Source organism: Chaetodon auriga, chromosome 5 (genome assembly GCF_051107435.1).
Source record: "Chaetodon auriga isolate fChaAug3 chromosome 5, fChaAug3.hap1, whole genome shotgun sequence".
Taxonomy (NCBI): Eukaryota; Metazoa; Chordata; class Actinopteri; order Chaetodontiformes; family Chaetodontidae; genus Chaetodon; species Chaetodon auriga.
Window position 1 is genome coordinate 667,382 of NC_135078.1, and position 21,694 is coordinate 689,075.

At 43.6% G+C, this 21,694-nt stretch overlaps 1 protein-coding gene across 1 annotated transcript in view; it reads left to right on the forward strand.

The window, feature by feature from the left end:
• Positions 1 to 21,694, forward strand: part of ccdc125 (coiled-coil domain containing 125) — a 76,583-nt gene that overhangs the window by 15,983 nt on the left and 38,906 nt on the right.

Consider the following 21,694-nt stretch of genomic DNA (forward strand, 5'->3'; position numbering starts at 1 on the left):
GACTCTTGACTAGATATTATTGCCTTGTTGCAGAGAAATAAAACATTTTATTTCTCTTAATTCCAAAGTGCATTAAATGGATAGGTACTCGATTTAAGGTTATTGTCTTATCTATTGTTCTGAGCAGTTTTGTACGAAAAAGCACAGAGTCGTTCTTGTCTTTCTGTGAGTTTATTCTGATGCCTGCAGACAGACTCCCTCCTTGCTGTCTCGAGTGTGAGGTGACAAGAAAGAGCCCAGAGCAGGAGAAGTAGATGATATACAATACATTATCTTTGTAGACAGGATGACATTGTTCTATCATCAGAACAATGTCAGCACAATAGGCACGTCATAATGTGTTGTACAATCAGGACAAAAGGTTCCCTTAATCAGTGCATAATAACATACTGTACGTGGTGTCATGGTCAGCAGATTATGACACACGCACACGCCTAATCATATGACATGGTTATTCATTTGGCTTTAAGACAGTGAATACTTATGATTGAGTGAAAGAGAAGATGAATAATAAGAATTCCCATTACATTCCCCTATTTGAGCGTATTACGCTCACAAATCAACATTACAAATTAACACAACAAACTAGAATTAAACATTGAAACTCACATTTTATGAAAATTAAAAATATAAAGTAATCAAACAGTATCAATTGGGCTAGATTAACAATTAACAATCACGGCAATTTATGAAAACTAAAAAAAAATGTTTAAAGTGATCAAAGTAGACAATATTGCTAGATTAATAAACAGTGTTAAAAATCATGAAGTTTAGCATAGGGTGGAACCCAGTCCAGAGAGGGATCATCTTCTGACTGAATCATGAACTGTCCTACAGAAGATTTGACAAGTGAAGTGATCAAAGCTTTGATGCGAGGTATACCACAACAGATTACAACCATAAATACTGTCAGGAAAAGGAGCAAAGGTGTCAGTATTTTCAGCAATGTCACTTTCCATCCTCCCTCAGTCAGCCAAGACCACAGACTCCATTTCTCAGAGTCTTTGGTCCTTTCTTCATGCAGCAGGTCATTTAGGTGTGATACAACATGAGTCATGTTGTCTCTGATGTCTGGAATGTAAGTGCAACAGTCTGTACCTGTAATGTGGCAGACTCCTCCTTGGCAGGCAAACATCATATCCATTCCCATCCTGTTCTGCAGTGCCACATTTCGGATGCCTTGGACAGTGGGGGTGAGGCAAGGCAAGGCAAGGCAAATTTGTTTGTATAGCACAATTCATACACCAGGCAATTCAAAGTGCTTTACAGAAGCATAAAAATACATTAAAATCATACATTTCAAAGAAAGAGAGAAAGAAAGAAAGAGATTAGAAGAGAATAGAAAAATAATAATAAAATACAATTAAAGGAAAATTAAAAACCGAAGCCAGTAAAAGACAATAATTTAGCATTTAGAATGATTAAAGTCATTGAGCAAAAATATTTACTTTAAGTAAAAGCCGGAGCAAATAATAATGTTTTCAACCCTGATTTAAATGAGCTGACAGTTGGTGCAGACCTCAGGTGTGCAGGGAGAATGTTCCACAGGTGAGGAGCATAATAACTGAAAGCTGCTTCACTTTGTTTGGTTCTCATTCTGGGAACACACAATAGACCTGTCCCTGATGACCTGAGAGGTCTGGATACTTCATATGGAGTTAATAAATCTAGAATATATTTTGGTCCTAGACCACTGAATGCTTTGTAGACCAACAGTAAGATTTTAAAGTCTGTTCTTTGACTCACAGGAAGCCAATGTAGTGATCTGAGGACTGGTGTGATATGATCCATTTTTCTGGTGTTTGTGAGGACTCGTGTAGCAGCATTTTGAATCAGCTGCAGTTGCCTAATTGATTTTTTGTTTAGGCCAGTAAAGACTCCATTGCAATAGTCCAACCTACTGAACATAAGTGCATGAACATGTTTTTCCATGTCTTCTTTGGACAGACATCCCTTAATTCTGGTTATATTTTTCAGGTGGTAGTAGGCTTGGTAATGAGCTTTAAATGGTTGTTAAAATTCATGTCAGAATCAATAATTACACCAAGATTTCTGGCTTTATCTGTTGTTGTCAGTGACATGGAATTAAGGTGAGCACTGATCTGTCTTATCTGCATTAAGCTGAAGAAAATTCTGGCACATCCACTCATTGATTTGATGAATACACTCACTCAGTGAAAGTAAGGGACTGTAGTCATGTGATGACACAGAAATATAAAGTTGTGTATCATCTGCGTAAGTATGATTAGAAATAATATGATGCTCCATAATCTGAGCTGGGGGCAACATGTTGATATTGAAAAGAAGTGGTCCGAGAATGGACCCTTGTGGCACCCCACACATCATCTTTTTTCGTTCAGACACATGCTCACCAATTGACACAAAATAGTCTCTATCTTGTAAATAAAATTTGAACCAGTGTAGTACAGTGCCAGTAAGTCCCACCAACTTTTCCAGTCTGTCAAGATGTATGTCATGATCAACTGTATCAAAGGCAGCACTTGAGATCTAATAATACTAAGACTGTGGTTTTGGAAGCATGATTATTCAGATGTATGTCATTTAAAACTTTGATAAGTACAGTCTCAGTGCTGTGGTGTGGGCGAAATCCAGACTGAAATGCATTAAAAAGATTGTTCTGCATCATGAAAGCATGCGTTTGTTGAAAAACAACCTTTCAATAATTTTTCCTAGAAAGGAAAGATTTGAATTTGGCCTGCAGTTACTTATTACTGAAGCTTCCAGATTAGTCTTGTTAAAAACAGTTCATTATGGATTAAAAACTGAGCCATATGCGGAATAATAAGTCTTTGTTAAGGTGTTAATAAAGTTAATTGAAATTCTAATAGTTTGTTTACAGTGAACAAAAGAGTAGCGTGGTCATGCTCACCACCTAAACTTGGAGAGCATTAAATTGTCTATCTTTTGTGTCGCTTAATTGTATTGGTTGTTACGATCTTGTCAGCCCTATCAGAAAGGTAGAGGGGTGGGTTTTAGTGGTGAACCTGTGGGATGAAGCCATGGCCCAAACAGACGAGAACGACACAGATGAGCAGAAGTGTGAAGCTTGAGAATTAAGTCTAATAATTGCTGGATGCAGAGTTTACCGACGAGTAATGGACTTATAGAAGCATGTGGAAGGTAAAAGCTTTTGTGTGTATGATTTGTACTGCTTCGACATGATGAAGTGTGTAAGATATGGAGATGCTAAGTGTAATTACTGCATTAGCATGCTAGTGGGAATAGCATTCATTTTCAATGTACTAGCCGTTAATGTTACTGTGTTGTTAATATGTGGTAATGTAAGAGCTAGTGTAAACTCACACAGACTCGGTATGAGACATAAATGAGCTTGTGGATGAATTAAAGAAAGACTGAGAGACTATTAATGTACACAGTGGACCAGGAAACACTCTTTTGACCCGCTGGACAAGTAGAAGTCTCCCCTTCAGCTGGCCTTTCGCCTGGACAGTTGCCGCCAGCGTGTAACCTCAGTGACTGTTCACCCTGTCAACCATCGCCCTGCTTTTCCCCTTTGCCATACTGCAGATGAGAACTGGGGGATTCGTGAGTAAAAACTAACCAGTGCGCGTGCTTTTATTTTCTGTGCTTGCATTCGCAAGTGAACTGACCATTTGTTTTTGGTTACAACGTTCCCAAGCTACGATTCAGGCCTGCAACGTTTTTATTTTGGTTTGAAACTGATATTGGAGGAAAAAAAAGGTCATAACTGAAATTGGAACTTAAAGGGCACTTATTGGTGAAAATGGACTTTTTTCTGAAACTTCTGAAAGTTGTTCATATTGACAAAGGAAGCATTTTCAAATGTCTTGATACATATTTTGTGAGTGTGAATGTTTTTTTTTGGTAAAAATCATTTATTAATTTAACTAAATTCATCATTTGAATTTAAAGTACTGTCTTTGTGTCATATTTACATTCCTATAAGGTATTTACATTTCATTGCAGTGTGTTTAAGGTTTAAAAAGGGAATATTTAGATAGAAACAAAATTCTTAGTAGGGATTAATAATCAGTAATTCATATTTGCTAAGTGGAGGCACCGCCATTTAATTAAAATTCATAAATAAGTTAAAAAGTTTTAAAAAGCAATTATTTTCTCTCCTGTTTACTCTGGGTAACACGGCCAGCCATAAATATACGTGCCCAGGGCCCCGCCCATAGTACTACAACCCCCTTTAACCAATAAGTTAATCAATAGTTACATGGGACGGGTGCTACACAAAATGGAGGCACCGCTGGGATAATCAGTAATTAAAAGTATTTCCCTTTTGAACAAAGGAAAATGTTCCTAGTTTGAAGCCAATCAACCCCAGTTTTCTAAGAAGACCCTTAATGTTCTCAGCAAATTTAAAGTAACTTGTTGACATCATGGCAGCCATGAGCAGTCCTTCGCAGCCAGAGCTAAATAATTGGTGCAGAGTTGAGGGAATTGACCTAGCACATGCTTTGATGGTACATGGACTCCCTGAAACAGAAGATGTCGCTAGTATTGAAGAAGCACTGGAAACCATAAAAGCATTGGGCAAAGTGAGAGTTAGAGGCAAAATGTTTGACGGCAAACACCAAACTGTAACAGTGTTATGTGAGTGTCGTGAAGTAATTGACTCCTCAAAAGTTCCACCAGTAGTAACTCCGCCAGTGGGAGGCGATAACTGGACGATGACAGTGATAGCCCAGCCAGATGTCACTTCAGATTGTTTTTCAGAGAAATTGGTCAAATTTCTTCAGGATGAAGGGAAAACAATGGATGATATCATGAAACTGTGTGCTCCCAGCACCTCATGGAACAGCAGTCCAGAGTCTGTCATACGTGCAGTTGGTGATGTGTTACATGGAACGCCAAAACCAACAGAAAGCAATGCATACAGATGTCTCAGGACCTTCTCTGGAGTCAGTCCCACTCCATCAGGTGAAGAGTGCCTAGATAGCTGGCTTGAACAGGCAAAGTTCATGATAGAAGAATGTGAGTGCTCAGATAAAGAGAAAAAAAAGAAGGATAGTTGAGAGTCTAAAACGTCCAGCTTTAGAGATAATTCAAGCAGTTCACATGTCCAATCCTAAAGCTAGCCATATGGAATACATACAGGCCCTCGAAAGCACCTTTGGAACCTCAGAGTCAGGGGAGGAACTGTACCTTTCCTTCAGATCCCTTCATCAGAAGCCAGGTGAGCGTTTATCAGAGTTCCTGCTCAGGTTGGAGAGATCACTCAACAAAGTAGTGCAAAGAGGTGGTCTACCAGTTGGTGCAGCCAATAAAGCTAGGCTTGATCAGCTTATTAAAGGTGCTACTGAATCAGATCTCATGCTACTTCAGCTTAACTTAAGAGACAGGCGAGACAGCCCTCCACCCTTCTTGAGCTTACTGAAAGAAATTTGTGAAGAAGAGGAACAAGAAGCGGCTAGGCACAGTCTCAAAAAGCCTACACAACAGCAGCATGTGCATGCAGTGCAGGTAGAGAAAGAATCAGAGACAATCACATGTGAGCAAACTGATCTTTGAACAGAAGTTCAAGAGTTAAAAGCAAAGTTGAATAAACAAATGAGCAAGCCATCCCAGTCACCCAGTGATGACTGCAATGCAAAAGGGTCCAAAGAGAAAAGAAAAGAAAGATTCAAGCAGTGAAATACAGTTGCTAAGAAAAGAAGTCCAAGACCTACAAAGCCAGATAAATGTAATGTCTGTGAGGTCAAAGTCGAGTTCAAGAGACGCAACTGAGTACCACAGAAACAACGCAGATTTAAGCCCTAAACCTGCTCAAAGTTCAAAGTTCAGACTACCAAAGAGTCTACTGACTTCTTCTGTTATAGGTCTGGTGAAAATGGGCATAATGCATCCAAATACATTGCTCCTGAAAATGCCCAGAAAGTAATCAAAAAGCTCTTTCGTCAAGTGCGAGGAGGCACAGATGGACAAAAGAGAGCACAGAGTCAACTCAGTGCAACCCCCTGCTCTAGGTGCTGACATACCTGAAGGACTTGTAGGTCCATCTTCAATTGCTCCCATTAAAGTCAATGACACTTCTTGTGATGCTCTAATGGATTCGGGATCTACTGTGACCATTATCTTTGAAGACTGGTACAAAGAACACATACCCACTGTTCCTATTCACCCCATTTCCAGTCTTGTTCTTTGGGGATTATCAGTTGAAGCCTACCCCTACAGTAGCTATGTGGTGGTGGAAATGGAGTTTCCTGAGGATGTGGCAGGAGTTAAAGGACCCATCATCGTTCTTGCTCTCATCTGTCCAGAGCCACCCCATGGTCATGAAACCCATCCTGTTCTGCAGACTGTTTCAACTGTTCAAAGAGAGTGGAAGTGAACGCCCAGTATGCTCCATCAGAATACAGGCTGTGTATGAACAAATACAGGCACAAACTCAATCTTCTGGTTTGGCAGCAGAGGACGAAGCCGTTGGACAAGTGAAATGGCAAGGTCCAGGTCCACTTTCCTTAACTCCAGGAGAGAAGCATTGCACCACCTGTAAAGTAGAGCAACAGACATCCGTACCCAAAAACCTGCATAGCAACTTCCTGCTGGTGTGCTAGTACAGCCAGGTGTTCTCCCTGAAAGTGACATCGATGCCAACAGCTTCACAGTCCTTGTACACAGTGAGTCCCAAAACCTACCACCATCCAGGTTGGGACAGTCATTGCGGAGATGCATGCGGTAGATGTGGTTGCTCTGCCCCAAACATCCAACCCACCAGCCGACACTATAGATCCAGAGCTCTTTGATTTTGAAGACTCGCCCATCCCAGAAGATTGGAAAAAACGGCTCCGCCAAAAGCTGGCCGGGAGGCAAAATGCCTTCTCAATGAATGGGATGTTGGCTTGGCAACAGGAGTGGAGCACAAAATCCGCCTAAGCGATTCTACCCCCTTCAGAGAAAGATCCCGTCGATTGGCACCAGCTGACATTGATGATGTGCGATGACACTTGTAGCAGGTACAAGCCGCTGGCCTGTTGAAAGAGTCCCGCAGTCCTTATGCCTCACCAATTGTGGTGGGGCATAAAAAGAATGGAACCATCAGAATCTGCATCGACTACTGTACTCTCAACAGTCGCACAATACCAGACCAGTACACAATCCCTCATATCGATGATGCCTTGGACTGTCTTTCAGGCAGCAAGTGGTTCTCGGTACTGGATCTCAAGAGTGGCTATTACCAGATAGCCATGGCTGAAGAGGACAAGGAGAAGACTGCCTTCATTTGCCCTCTCGGATTCTACCAATTCGAGAGAATGCCGCAAGGCATTACTGGAGCGGCAGCAACCTTTCAGCGTCTAATGGAGAAAGCTGTTGGGGACATGCATCTTCTCCAAGCCCTCGTCTACCTCGACGACATCATCGTCTTTGGAAAGACTCTAGAGGAGCATGAGCAGCACCTCATGAAAGTGCTCGATCGACTCGAAGAGGTTGGCCTCAAAGTATCAATTGAAACATGCCAATTTTGTCAGTCTAAAGTCAAGTATGTGGGTCACATTGTCTCCGAGTCAGGCATTGCCACAGACCCAGGGAAAGCGGAAGTGGTCAAGAACTGGCCAGAACCGACAGATCTCAAGTCCCTGAAGGCATTCCTCGGCTTCTGCGGTTATTATCGGAGGTTTATTGCAAACTACTCCAGCATTGTCCGTCCTTTAACTGAGCTCACAAAGGGCTATCCACCCGCTCAGAGAGGAAAGAGAGCTCAACCCAAAGACCCAGCTAAGACATACTTCAAAGTGTCAGAACCATTTGGAGAACATTGGGATCAGATTTGTTGAGAAGCTTTCAAAAAGATCATTGACTGTCTGACACATGCCCCTGTGTTAGCCTTCGCTGACCCCACCAAGCCCTACATCTTACATGTTGATGCCAGTATGAACGGCTTAGGTGCTGTGTTAAATCAAGAGTACCCTGAGGGTCTCAGGCCAGTCGCTTTCCCAAGTCGGAAACTCAGCAACTCCGAACGTCATTACCCAGTCCATCAGCTGGAATTCTTAGCACTGAAGTGGGCTGTGGTGGACAAGTTCCACGACTACCTCTACGGAGCTAAGTGCACCGTGAGAACTGACAACAATCCTTTAACGTACGTTTTGACCTCAGCCAGACTAAATGCTACAGGACATCGTTGGCTAGCAGCCTTAGCCACTCATGATTTTAACATCCAGTATCATCCTGGTCGTCACAACATTGATGCTGACCTATTGTCCGTCAGTACACCAACGACGACACTGAGAACTGGACAGAGATCCCACCATCCGGCATTAAAGCCATCTGCAAGCAGGCTTGTGCCATTGGAACACCTACTGCTCCTGTCAGGCTAGTAGATCAGCTTGGAGTCCCTCCAGCAGCTGTCCCTGAGGTTTACGCCTTTCCAGTGAGCTTAGGCACAAGTTCCCTTCATCAGTTGATGATCTCATGGTTGCCCAAGACCTGGATCCACCCATTGGGCCAGTAAAACAAGCCCTTGAATCTGGAGAAACCCCAGTTCCAACCAAAACTGATTCACCTGATGTTGCTTTGATCAGCCGTGAAAGTCCAAAGCTTGAGTTAAAAGATGGAATACTGTATCGACAGAAAAAGTCCCAGACAGGTACAGAAATCAAACAATTGGTCCTGCCAGAGAGGTACCGAACTCTTGTACTACGGTCATTACATGATGAATGTCGACACCTAGTGTGGAAAGAACCTCTGAATTGCTCAAAGACAGGTTCTATTGGTCTTGTATGAGTGCTGAAGTGGAACAGTACATCAAAACCTGTGGTTGACGTGTTTCTAGAAAGACGCTCCCACAGCGTTCTTCACCCTTGAACCAGATCACTAGTAATGGTCCCTTAGATCTAGTCTGCATTGACTTCCTGCAGATAGAGCCCGATAGCAAAGGGATTGCCAATGTACTAGTAGTGACAGATCACTTCACAAGATATGCGCAAGCATTTCCCACCAAGGATCAAAATGCCATCACTGTTGCTTAAGTCTTGTGGGACAAGTATTTTGTACACTATGGACTACCAGCAAGGATACACTCAGATCAAGGCAGAGACTTTGAAAGTCGTTTGATCAAAGAGTTACTCTCCATGTTGGGAATCCGAAAGTCACGCACTTCTCCTTACCACCCGCAAGGTGATGCCCAACCAGAACGTTTCAACAGAACACTTCTGTCGATGCTTGGAGCACTGGAAAGTGTGAAAAAACAGAACTGGAGTCAATATATAAATCAGTTAGAACAGTTACAACTGTACAAAAAACGACGCAACAGGGTACTCCCCGTATTTCTTAATGTTTGGGAGAGATACAAGGCTACCTGTTGACATCTGCTTTGGTACTGCCCTTGATGGAAAGAGTGAGTCATCTCACCTTCCGTATGTCGCCGGGATGAGAAAGGAGTTGCAGCAAGCCTATCATTTAGCTACTCAAACAGAACCACCTGAGAAACAAATCACATTACGATCAGCGTGTCAGAGACCAGCCATTGACAGAAGGTGACAGAGTCTTGGTTAGAAATGTTGGTCTTACGGGGAAACATAAACTGCAAGACCGCTGGAAATCTACACCTTATGTCGTGATCAAGAAGTTGCCTAACTTACCTGTTTACAGAGTCAAACCAGAACATGGAACAGGAGGTGTGAAAACTCTACACAGAGACCATCTCTTGCCAATTGGTTATCTGGTCAGGATGCCCGACACCTCAGAGGCTTCTGAAGGAGTCAAGAAGCCCCGAGTTACAAGGATGCAGCACGCATGTAAGCATCAGAGGAATGACTTACCCCCAGATCAAGTGTCTGATGATGCTTCTTCCTTGTCAGACTCAGAGTTTGAGTATGTACACGAGTGTCAATCCTTTGACATGGACAAAGTTAGGAGACAGGTCTCAGTCCCCTACCAACCCTCTGGAAATCACGTATGTCCAACAGATGAAAATTCTAATGAGTCTGAGAGTGAACCAGAGATGGCCCAGTAAAGTCAGGAATCACATGATGATGATGCCTTTCAACAATCAGAGGATGAACGAGAAACCAATAGCACTGCTGAAGAAACTGATGTAGAGCCAAGAGCTCACATGACCCCTACTGTCAAAGTCAAAGCGTGAAATGAAACCCGTCATTTGTTTGACTTATGACCAGCCTGGAAAGCCTACTGAGGAACCTGTGACTATTGTGCACCACGGCATGGTCATTCAGTTGAACCTTAGTTCCCAAGGCAAACATGTTCCAGTTACAGACCATAAGCTTTCCAAGAGACACCCATCCAAACCCAAGTTCAGGAGCTAGAGTCAGATGAGGACATCTAGATCCTTTAGAAGGGGGGTGTAGCCCAGTCTAAAATACGTCATTTTAGACGTTGAAGTGTCAATTCTGACAGATAAATGTTAATAAATAAATGATATAAATATGTTATAAATGAGCTTGTGGATGAATTAAAGAGAGACTGAGAGGATATTAATGTACACAGTGGACCAGGAAGCACTCTTTGGACCCGCTGGACAAGTAGAAGTCTCCCCTTCAGCCGGCCTTTCGCCTGGACAGTTGCCGCCAGCGTGTAACCTCAGTGACTGTTCACCCTGTCAACCATCGCCCTGCTTTTCCCCTTTGCCATACTGCAGATGAGAACTGAGGGATTCGTGAGTAAAAACTAACCAGTGCACGTGCTTTTATTTTCTGTGCTTGCATTTGCAAGTGAACCGACCATTTGTTTTTGGTCACAACGTTCCCAAGCTACGATTCAGGCCTGCAGCGTTTTTATTTTGGTTTGAAACTGATATTGGAGAAAAAAAAAAGGTCATAACTGAAATTGGAACTTAAAGGGTACCTATTGGTGAAAATGGACTTTTTTCTGAAACTTCTGAAAGTTGTTCATATTGACAAAGGAAGCATTTTCAAATGTCTCGATACATATTTTGTGAGTGTTATTTATTTTATTTTTTTTGGTAAAAATCATTTATTAAATTAACTAAATTCATCATTTGACTTTAAAGTAATGTCTTTGTGTCATATTTACATTCCTATAAGGTATTTACATTTCATTGCAGTGTGTTTAAGGTTTAAAAAGGGAATATTTAGATAGAAACAAAATTCTTAGTAGGGATTAATAATCAGTAATTCATATTTTCCTGCTAAGTGGAGGCACTGCCATTTAATTAAAATTCATAAATAAGTTAAAAAGTTTTAAAAAGCAAACATTTTCTCTCCTGTTTACTCTGGGTAACATGGTCAGCCACAAATATACGTGTCCAGGGACCCACCCATAGTACTACAACCCCCTTTAACCAATAAGTTAATCATATAGCTACATGGGACGGGTGCTACAGAGAGGTTTTATTACTGCAGTTTTCAAGGCCTGGGGAAAGTGACCAGACTGAAGAGAATTATTTACTATCTGCAACACATCTGGAGTGATGCAATTAAAGACATTTTTTTAAAAAAGTTTGTTGGCAGAGTATCAAGGCAGCATGTTGTGGATTTTAACTGTGATACAGTTTCTGTCAGCCTTGTATGATTTAGAAGGTTAAAATGTGCTAGATTAACTGGAGAAAAAGAAGGCACAGATGGACTTACCATTTTGCCTGAGCTGGAGCTGCACACTGTTTGTCTTATCCTTGAAATTTTACCTGTAAAAAAGGCTGCAAAATCATTGCATGACTTGTTGGATAGCAGCTCAGGAGGGACCGATGCTGTGGGGGTTGTCAGTCTATCCACATCAGAAAACAAAGTGCGGACATTATTACCAGGGTTCTAAATTAACTTTTTTGATCACCAGCCAATGTGGCTGGTGACCTTCTAAAGTTACCAGCCAATCAGAATTTCCACTAGCCAAATTTTTTCCCGGTGAAAATAAGAGATTATGAGTGCCACTGAATACATTTGATCATTTTATTTACATTGTTGGCATGAAAAATGCACAGAAAGTACAACACATGAAACAAAATATACACAGAAAGTGCAAACATTTAATTTATACAAACAAAAAATGCTGTCAGATTAATTATTTTATAGAAGACATTTTTCCAGTAAGTATTTAGTATCATTACATTCCTAATAAAATGTATTTTTCCTTTCAACTTAAAGTGTTTCTGCTTTCCTTCTTTAATAAGAAATATATATAAGTAACAGCCATGACTTAAACACTTGCAAAAAATTGCATTGGTAATAAATTGAATTATGTATGTACAACTAGAAAACACAAATAGTGCAGCAGTCAGTATTGCAGACTCCTTAGGCTTTCCTGATGACTTCGGGCACTCTCATGGTCCTTTACTGCCTCGACTTTAAAAGTATTAGTCCCCACCACAAAATTATTCGTCTTGTTTTTTTCTTTCGTGTACATGCGGCAGTCCTTACAAAACATGACGGCATTTTCGTGATCAAACACAAGCCATTCACGACCTGTCAGCCATTTAGCGTTAAACTTTCTTTTCTTCGTTTCGCACGCTTTATCGACATTCTCATCCCCTGCCTCCTTCCTCTTCTCGCCCCCAGACGTCTGTCCCAACCACGCATTTAGTTTAACTTTACTTTTTACTTTTAGCTAGCTCAGTCTCCTTTTTTACAGTTCATACGCCGCCGTTCATTCTTCTTCTTCTTCTTTGTGTTTGCGTTTCCGTGGTTTCTCGCGCCGGTTGCACTACAGACTGTAGTGTGCCTGCGCACAGCCAATGGGCGTCTTGTACGTCATCACGTAGCATTACGACAGTGTTCATGGGAAATGTAGGACGGACTGTCAGGGGGACAAATGACCGAGAACTGTAGAGCGGCTCTGACTGACATGATTGCCTAATGCATTACCGGCCAAATTGGCTAGTAAGTTTTTATTTACACCCGCCAATATGAATTTTAACCCGCATTTGGCGGGTTGGCGGGTGTTAATTTAGAACCCTGATTATTACAGTTTCTGTTGATAATCTCTGAGAAGAATGCTTGCCTTGCCTTCTTTAGTTCATGGTTATAGGTGTGGAGACTTTTTGTAAATCTCTTAATGAACCTGGAGTTTGGATTTTCGCCACCTGCACTCTGCCTGTGTGCAGACTCTTTTCTGGACTTTGACCAGTGTGGTGTTTCTCCAAGGTGCCTTTTTCCTTCCTGACAAAACTTTTGTCTTAACTGGGGCGATGGAGTCAATAATAGTCATAACTTTGGAACTGAAACTATTTACAAGGTCATCAGTTGAAGCTGAGGACAGTGTTGGTGATGGCGTAAAAGACTGAGCGAAGACTGCACAGGTGTTATCATTAATATGACGCTTTTTGATTACCTCTGTTCCACTTCGGTTAAGAATAGCAGGTGTGGCCATTTTAAACGACAAGCAGTAATGATCAGAAAGAGCAACATCCGTCACCACAACCTCAGAGATATTAAACCCTTTGAAATTAACCAAATCTAATATATGCCCTTTGTTAAGTGTTGAATGTGTTACGTGCTGAGATAGGCCAAAACAATCCAGGATGTTTAAAAGTTCTTTAGCACATCCATCTTTGAGATTATCAACCTGAATGTTGAAGTCACCCACTAACACAACACAGTCAAAATCAATACAAACAACAGACAGTAGATTGGCAAACTCATCGGAAAACTTTGCATTGTATTTTGGGGGCCTGTAGATGGTTACGAAGACTGATCGACAGGGAGAATTTGATTGAATGGAAACATATTCAAAAGATTCAAACTGACCATAAGAGACTCTATTGAATTGAATGCTATCATTAAACAAAATGGCGACTCGACCTCCTCTCTTATACATTCTTACTTCACTTATGAAACTGAAATTCGGAGGGGCTGACTCATTGAGAACTGCTGCGCTGTTATCTTGTCCTAACCAAGTTTCAGTTAAAAACATAAAATCAAGCTTGTGCTTGATGATAAAGTCATTGATTAAGAATGATTTGCCTGCCAAAAACCTAACATTTAAAAGAGCTAACTTAAATGTGCTAAAAAGTCCAACATCCCCATGTTTTAGAACATACTGTGGCTGACATGGAATACGTTAAATTCGATGATGTGTTGTTTCTGGAGAGATGGGCCGATCTTCTCTATGTCTCTATTGAGACATGAATCAATGAAGCTTCTGGCACAATGGGCCCTGGCTTTTCCTTGGAAAAGTCAAGCATAACATTTGCCTTAAAAGCTGGACCCAGAACACATCACTTACCAACACAAATAGGTGGCTGTGCTGGGCTCTTACTAGGGGACTGGAGTAGATTCAGATCAAGCCATGGAGGGGGTGGAGGTGGTGCCCGTCGGCGCTGTGGTAGTGGAGGGGGACAGGGTGGTTGTAGGGGGCGGGGTGGAATTTGGGGGAACAGGATCCCAGGTAGGCGAGGAGTAAGCCTGATACCAGTCCTGACAAGTTTGTTCATTCGGTCAGTAAACTCCAGCAGGGGGGAGGAGGGTGATGGGATACCCAGTGAAGATGATAAGCTAGATGGAGTTTGGGCAGTTGGAAATGGTGACCTAGGTGGAGTTTTAGTGGTCGGAGTCGGTGAATCCTCACGAGCAGTGGCCCCTGGTGGAGGACATGAGGCATCCCCTTTTTTGCTCTGGCATCCCTCATGGTTAGAGCATACAGGCAGGGTGAGAGTTGGTTCTCCTTCAAGTTTTGGTGTTTGCTGCTTTTGTTTGGATTCCTCTTGTCTCTTGTCCTTGGGAGTGGGAACAGTGTTATGCAGGAAGAAAGATAGGTTGGAGGCAAAAAGTTTTACTCCTGACTTGTTTAGGGAAAGTCCGTCTCCTTTGAAAAAATGTCTGCGGTCCCAGAAAAAGTTGAAATTGTCAATAAAATGCACTGAGTGGCAATCACATGCAGTTGAAAGCCATCTGTTTACTGCCAACAATCTGCTGAATCTCTCTCCTCCTCCTCTGACTGGTGGTAAAGGCCCACTGAAGAAGACTTCAGCATTCAGAGAGCTCACTGCATTTAGCAATTTATCTAAATCTCGTTTGAGCACTTCAGATTGTCGTTTCACAATATCATTTGCCCCTGTGTGCAGTACAAGGTATTTCAAAGTTGGAATTTCTGCGACAATATTGAGGATTCTGTCAGTCATGTTGGAGACTGTATCATCAGGAAAGTACAACACTTTTGTGTTTCTGCTGTACATGCTTCCCACATCTTTAATAGCAGAATCACCAACAACCAGAGTCTCAGGACCAGTCAGTAGCTTTCCTTGTAGCTTTCTAGCTTCTGACTTCCTGTCAGGCCTTACCCTTCTCTGTGAGTCCGAGAAGTTATCCAGGTTTTCAGCTGTTGATCCAGGGTCCTGCAGTAGTGGAGCAAACTGATTTTGTAACTGCACACGAGCTGGTTTGGAAGCTGGGAGGATTAATACTGGCAGATTTATTACCCGGTACACAGCCCTTTAGTTTCGTGGGAGCTGTATCAGAGCTAATTAGCTGGATATTAGCATTCTCCAGTCCGCTGTTTTGAGTCAGTGGCAAAGTGCTGTCATTTCCACAAGGTTCGTTCACTTCTGCGTTTATTTCGTTTAGTTTCCAACACTGCAACCTGCTGTAGAAGTTTGTAGAGGTCATCTGTGGAGAAAGGAGGCATCTTGGTGCTAGTTAGCTTTAGCTGCCAGCAGGCTTTTTCTGTCAGTAGGCCAGAGCAGAATGTATCTGTGAAATATCAGAGATTGCAAGGGTCATCCACAACTTTTAAATATTTGTCCATAAAATATGTCTTTAGATGTCCAATACAGCCAAAAATTAAAACTTTCAAGTTTAAGGAAAATTAAAATAAATACAGAAAACAAGATGGGAAATCACGAGCCCAGACAGAAACCAGCTACCAGAGGAGGAAGAGGAGCTTAAGGGTGAGGGCAGAAAACCCAGATGACACCAAGACCGTCAGGTTTTCTAATGCCACTGCCAGGTCGTTGATCTTAAAGGTGTTGCTTATAGTTCCCCACCAGGGGAGGAACCCTCCAATTCCTTTCTGCCACTGAGGAACTCTCTCTGTGTCACGTCTCGCTCTATGTGGTATGTAGTAGTGTGTGTAATGAGTGTGGAAGTGGCTTAGAGTGGAGAGAATAGTAACAGATGACACCAGCTTTGCCACACCATCTGGGACAAAGAGACTGGTACACTTTGTCCACACACCCAGACCCAGCTCTCTCAGTGATCAATAGCCATCCCCATTTGGCAGAAGTAGCACAGGATTGTTGTTGCCTAGGTGGTTAGGCGGACAGTGTCTGTCAGATTCATGGTGTTCTGTTTTTGCATGAAGTTGTGTTACCATTTCCCCATGATGCACCGCAGGTGGCCGTGATATCCCCAGAAAGTGCTCTTGCTCAGTGAAGCATTTCATACTGAAACAGACAGTTCCTTGTTGTTAGGTGGGGTTTGTTGTCATGATACATTGGTGAAGTCCTTGTTGTGTCACCTGTGTCATGTTCCAGAATCTAGCCGCTGAACCTCCATAACTGGTGATGCTGATGTTGCACATGTTAATGCTCTTAGTCATGTCTGTCACAGTTCTGTTCTGCAGGGAAACCCCCAGGGTGAAGGCTAGCATGATGTCTAAGGTCTCAGAAATGTTCAGAGGTCGTGGCGTCACAGGTATTGCGGCCCCCACTCTGTGAGGAAGTTGTGTGCAGACATAGCAGCTGTTGTTTGTAATTCTCCTGGTTGTTGATAGTACTACAGCGTACCAGGACTTTTCCTCAGGCCTCAGTGGGGAGCGAGTAAACTCAGGCGGCAATTTTCTCTTCCTTCTGCAGTTGGATGCTCTGCAGCTGAGTTTTCACACCCCTGTTGTTGATTAGGCTGAGATGTGCCTTCTTGCAGGAGCAGTAGCAGGACGGTGGCAGTGAGCAGGAGTACGCTGCAAATTCCTCTACATCTCTCAACCCTCCAGCGCCACTGTACATTCATCGGCATCATCGCATTCAGTGTCCCTACCTCCTCGTGAGTTTGAGATACGTGTGGTCCTATTGTTATCCACACCCGTCTCCCCCGCAGACACAAGATGAGGGAAAGCGTTGGCTCACCTACTGATGCTCCGCATGCTTGATGTTTTCTCGTCTGTCGGCTCAGGAACACATTTGCAGTGGCTGACGGGTATCCAGGTGGCCTGTTCTGTGACTTTCACGGCTGTTTCTGTGGTGAGGAGGATTTGGAATGGTCCATTCCACCTGCGTGCTTTCCAGTTCTTTTTCCTCAGATCCTTCACTACAACCCAATCTCCTGGGTTTTTGCTCCGTGGCTTTTGGTAGGGCGTCCTTAGTCTGTTTGTGTATATCAAAAAGCACAGAGGACAGGTTTGCACAATAACGCAACATTTCGTCTTCACACTGGCTGGTACGAAGCCTCTTAACTGCTCCAATACCTGTATTCATCGGCCATGCAAAGAGGATTTTAAATGGGACCATTTCTGCTTCTGACCCTAGCTCTCGTGTGCATCAAATCAATCGGTAGTGCTATTGTCGAAGTTAAACTGGTTTCATCACAGGATCTGGCTTTACCTTTCAATGTACCATTCTCTCTTTCAACAATTTAAGGGGAGTGGCTGTGCAACAATTGTGTCATGTAGTGTTGTAATAGCAAAGCCCGCTTGGTTTTTACCGGTTGTTGAGTTTCTCGAGGCTGAACCATCCACAAAGAGTTGTAGGTCAGCATTCTGTAAAGGTGTGTCCTGCAGATCAGGCCTGGGGGAACAAGCTTCATTTATGACTGCCACGCAGTCGTGCAGTTGTCCATCATCTCGTGTAGGGAGAAAAGTTGCAAGGTTAAGAACATTAACCTTTAAGATCAAGATGGCGCCCCGAGCGGCCGCCTCGGTGTGTTGGTGCGCGTTGTTTTGTTTTGTTTTGTGTTTTAAACCTGTTTTTTGTGACGGTACCCGGAGCTCTTTCACCAGAGAAGAGCTCATGAACATCAGGGGAGCAACACCAGAGGATTTATTTCCTAAATTTCTGCTCCCAACAGTGGAAATTCTGGACATACTGGTCAAAGGTGTGCTCACCCTTGCTCACGCAGTGAAACGCCGGAGGAGAGGAAAACGGGCCGGTGCGCTTGTGCGCCTTCGCCAGCGTGGACTACGTACAGCGTTACCGGGAATATTTCTCTCTAACGTGCGTTCACTGCCCAACAAACTGGAGGAATTGCAACTGCTTTTGGGTAAAAAGAGGGACTTTTCTTCATCTGCGGTTTTGTGCTTCATCGAGACGTGGCTCTGTGGATTAATACCGGACTCTGTGCTGCAGCTGGCTGGCTTCCAACTCCACCGCGCGAACCGAGACACGGAACTTTCCGGCAAAACTAAAGGTGGAGGAATCTGTTTCTACATCAACAGTGGTTGGTGCAACGACGTGACAGTGATCCAGCAGCACTGTTCTCCTGACCTGGAATCTTTCACCATTAACTGCTAGCCTTTTTATTCACCCCGTGAGTTCGCTTCATTCATTCTGGTCGGCGTTTACATCCCGCCGCAAGCCAACGTGCAGGACGCACAGCGTATGCTCGCTGACCAGATACTGCGTGTGGAGCAGACCAACCCGGACTCTTTAGTTATCGTCCTTGGCGACTTTAACAAAGGTAACCTCACGCATGAACTCCCTAAATACAGACAGTTTATCAAATGCCCGACCAGAGAGGAGAATATTCTGGATCACTGTTACACCACATCAGGGATGCTTATCACGCCGTCCCCCGTGCTGCACTGGGCCACTCTGACCACGTCATGGTACACCTGATTCCTGCGTACAGGCAGAAACTAAAGCTCTGCAAACCTGTAGTGAGGACATCAAGGAAGTGGACCAGTGAGGCTGTGGAGGATCTCCAGGCGTGTTTGGACTCTACTGACTGGGATGTGTTCAGGACTGCTACCAACAGTCTGGACGAGTACACGGAGACTGTGACGTCCTACGTCAGCTTCTGTGAGGACTGCTATGTTCCATCACGCACCAGGGTGAGTTACAACAATGACAAACCCTGGTTCACAGCCCAACTCAGGCAGCTAAGGTTGACAAAGGAAGAGGCCTTCAGGAGTGGGGACAAAGACAGATACAAAGAGTCGAAGTACAAGTTTAGCAAGGCGGTGAAAGAGGCTAAATGGCTGTACTCTGAGAAGCTCCAACACCAATTCTCAGCTAATGACTCTGCGTCTGTCTGGAAAGGGCTCAGGCAGATCACTAACTACAAGCCTAAAGCCCCCCACTCCATCAACGATCGACGCCTAGCCAACGACCTGAACCAGTTCTACTGCTGCTTTGAAAGACAAAGGGACAGTCCAGCAACCATCCCCCACAACACCTCTGAACAGCTCCAGCTCCAGTCACCTCCACCAGTGCCCACCTTAAAGCCCCTCCCCACCCACCTCAGTGACGACTCTTTCCATCCATGAAAGGGACGTCAACAGACTCCTCAGGAGACAGAACCCCCGGAAAGCAGCTGGACCGGATTCTGTCTCCCCATCTGCCTTGAAGCACTGCGCTGATCAGCTGTCTCCAGTGTTCACAGACATTTTTAACACCTCATTGGAGACATGTCACGTGCCAGCCTGCTTCAAGTCTTCAACCATCATCCCTGTTCCCAAGAAGCTAAGGACCACAGGACTTAATGACTTCAGACCCGTCGCCCTGACCTCTGTGGTCATGAAGTCCTTTGAGCGCCTTGTGCTCTCACACCTCAGAGACATCACTGACCCTCTCCTGGACTCCCTGCAGTTTGCCTACAGAGCCAACAGGTCTGTAGACGATGCAGTCAACTTGGCCCTCCACTTCATCCTCCAGCACCTGGACTCCGCAGGAACCTATGCTAGGATCCTGTTTGTGGATTTCAGCTCTGCCTTCAACACCATGATCCCAACTCTGCTTCAGGAGAAGCTCTCCCAGCTGAGTGTGCCTGACTCCACCTGCAGGTGGATTACAGACTTCATGTCTGACAGGAAACAGTGCGTGAAGCTGGGGAAACACGTCTCCGACGCTAAGACCATCAGCACCGGATCCCCCCAGGGCTGTGTTCTTTCTCCTCTGCTCTTCTCCCTGTACACGAACAGCTGCACCTCCAGTCACCAGTCTGTCAAGCTCCTGAAGTTTGCGGACGACACCACCCTCATCGGACTCATCTCTGATGGCGACGAGTCCGCCTACAGGTGGGAGGTTGACCATCTGGTGACCTGGTGCAATCAGAACAACCTGGAGCTCAATGCTCTAAAGACAGTGGAGATGGTTGTGGACAACAGGAAGAACTCAGCCTCACCTGCCCCCATCACCCTCTGTGACTCCACTATTGACACTGTGGAGTCTTTCCGCTTCCTGGGAACTATCATCTCCAATTTGCTTTAAACAGTTTTCCTTTTTTCTTTTGCTTTGTCTGACTGATTTTTTCCTTCGCTGTTAGCTGGACTCTCAAGTGTTCTATTTGCTTTAGGCTAAAACTGCCAGTACATGGGAACCCACACTCCTGAACCCAGATTTTAATTTGGTCAGTACTTTGTTCACCATATTTTGTGATCATGAATTGAATATTGGGAGAATACATCAGAGACACATTTTCAGATGCGTTTTCTTTTCTGCTGTTGGAACCCATTGTTGAAAAGGAAAAAGGAGAAGAAGAGAGAAAAAAAAAATGTTTTAGATTTTTAGTTTCTTCTCTTTAGGTGGATTTGTAAGGACCTTGGATTTTTATTTTTATTTATTACCACTTACACATATTTACTTTTGGTTTTCTTTCTTTCTTTCTTTTTTAACCTCAATTTCGTTGCTTTTACTAAACTCCCCACTTTTTTTGGCTAGTGAGAGTGTAATGTAAAATTATTTTAACCCCCTGTGTTCTTAGGACTATACCGATCGCTGATGGTAACATTCAAAGCTTTATTAATGTGCACAGGGGATGTGCCTATGAGTCCCAGATTCTACAACGGTTTCCAAAACCTGCCCTGCCTGGGTCCCAGACCTGAAGCTTCCTTGATCCTACAGCGGTTTCCAAAACCTGCCCTGCCCTGTCTATTACAACACACCCCAGGTGGTGGGGATCGTTTACCGTTTCCGAATTTACTCACTAGAAAGACAAGGTTGTGTGCCAGAAAAAGTTCTCTGGATCACACCAGTGAGTGGGCGTCAGTCCTCACATGTCAGGTTCCCCTCTTCTCTACCGACTTTGATAGGGAGGTTCGGGATTTTGGAGTCCCAGACTCCAGCCGTACAGACTTAAAACCCACAGCACTGAGTCCTCAACGCCGCCTCACAGGTGATCCTGCCGACAACAGCAAGTTTGTTCTGGCATTTTTGTACGAAAAAGCACAGAGAGGATTATATGTAAATGTGTGATGAGTCTGTAGTAAGAGAAAGAGTTCACACCTTGGTGATGCTTCCGGTTCTTTTGATGTTACCTTCTCTGGAGAAGCAAACAGTCAATATCAATCAGAGGTGAGGTCTTATTGCTTTCTTTTTTAGAATGAAACTTATTTGAGATTTTGAACACCATTTCTCTTGTGTCCTTTTGGACCCTGTTAATTCCACCAGGCCTGTGTTGTAAATCTCTCTGTTGTGCTAAAAGCTGGTCTTTTCCTGGGAGTGGATGATTCCTCCTCCCTGTTTTAAATAAGATAAGATAAGATAAGATAAGATAAGATAAGATAAGATAAGATAAAACTTAAATGATCCCAGGCCAGGGAAATTTAGTTGTTACAGACAGCAAGAAAACAAGAATAGAATTGGGGAACAGGTCTGGATGTCTTGCCTACATTTGAGTGAGGT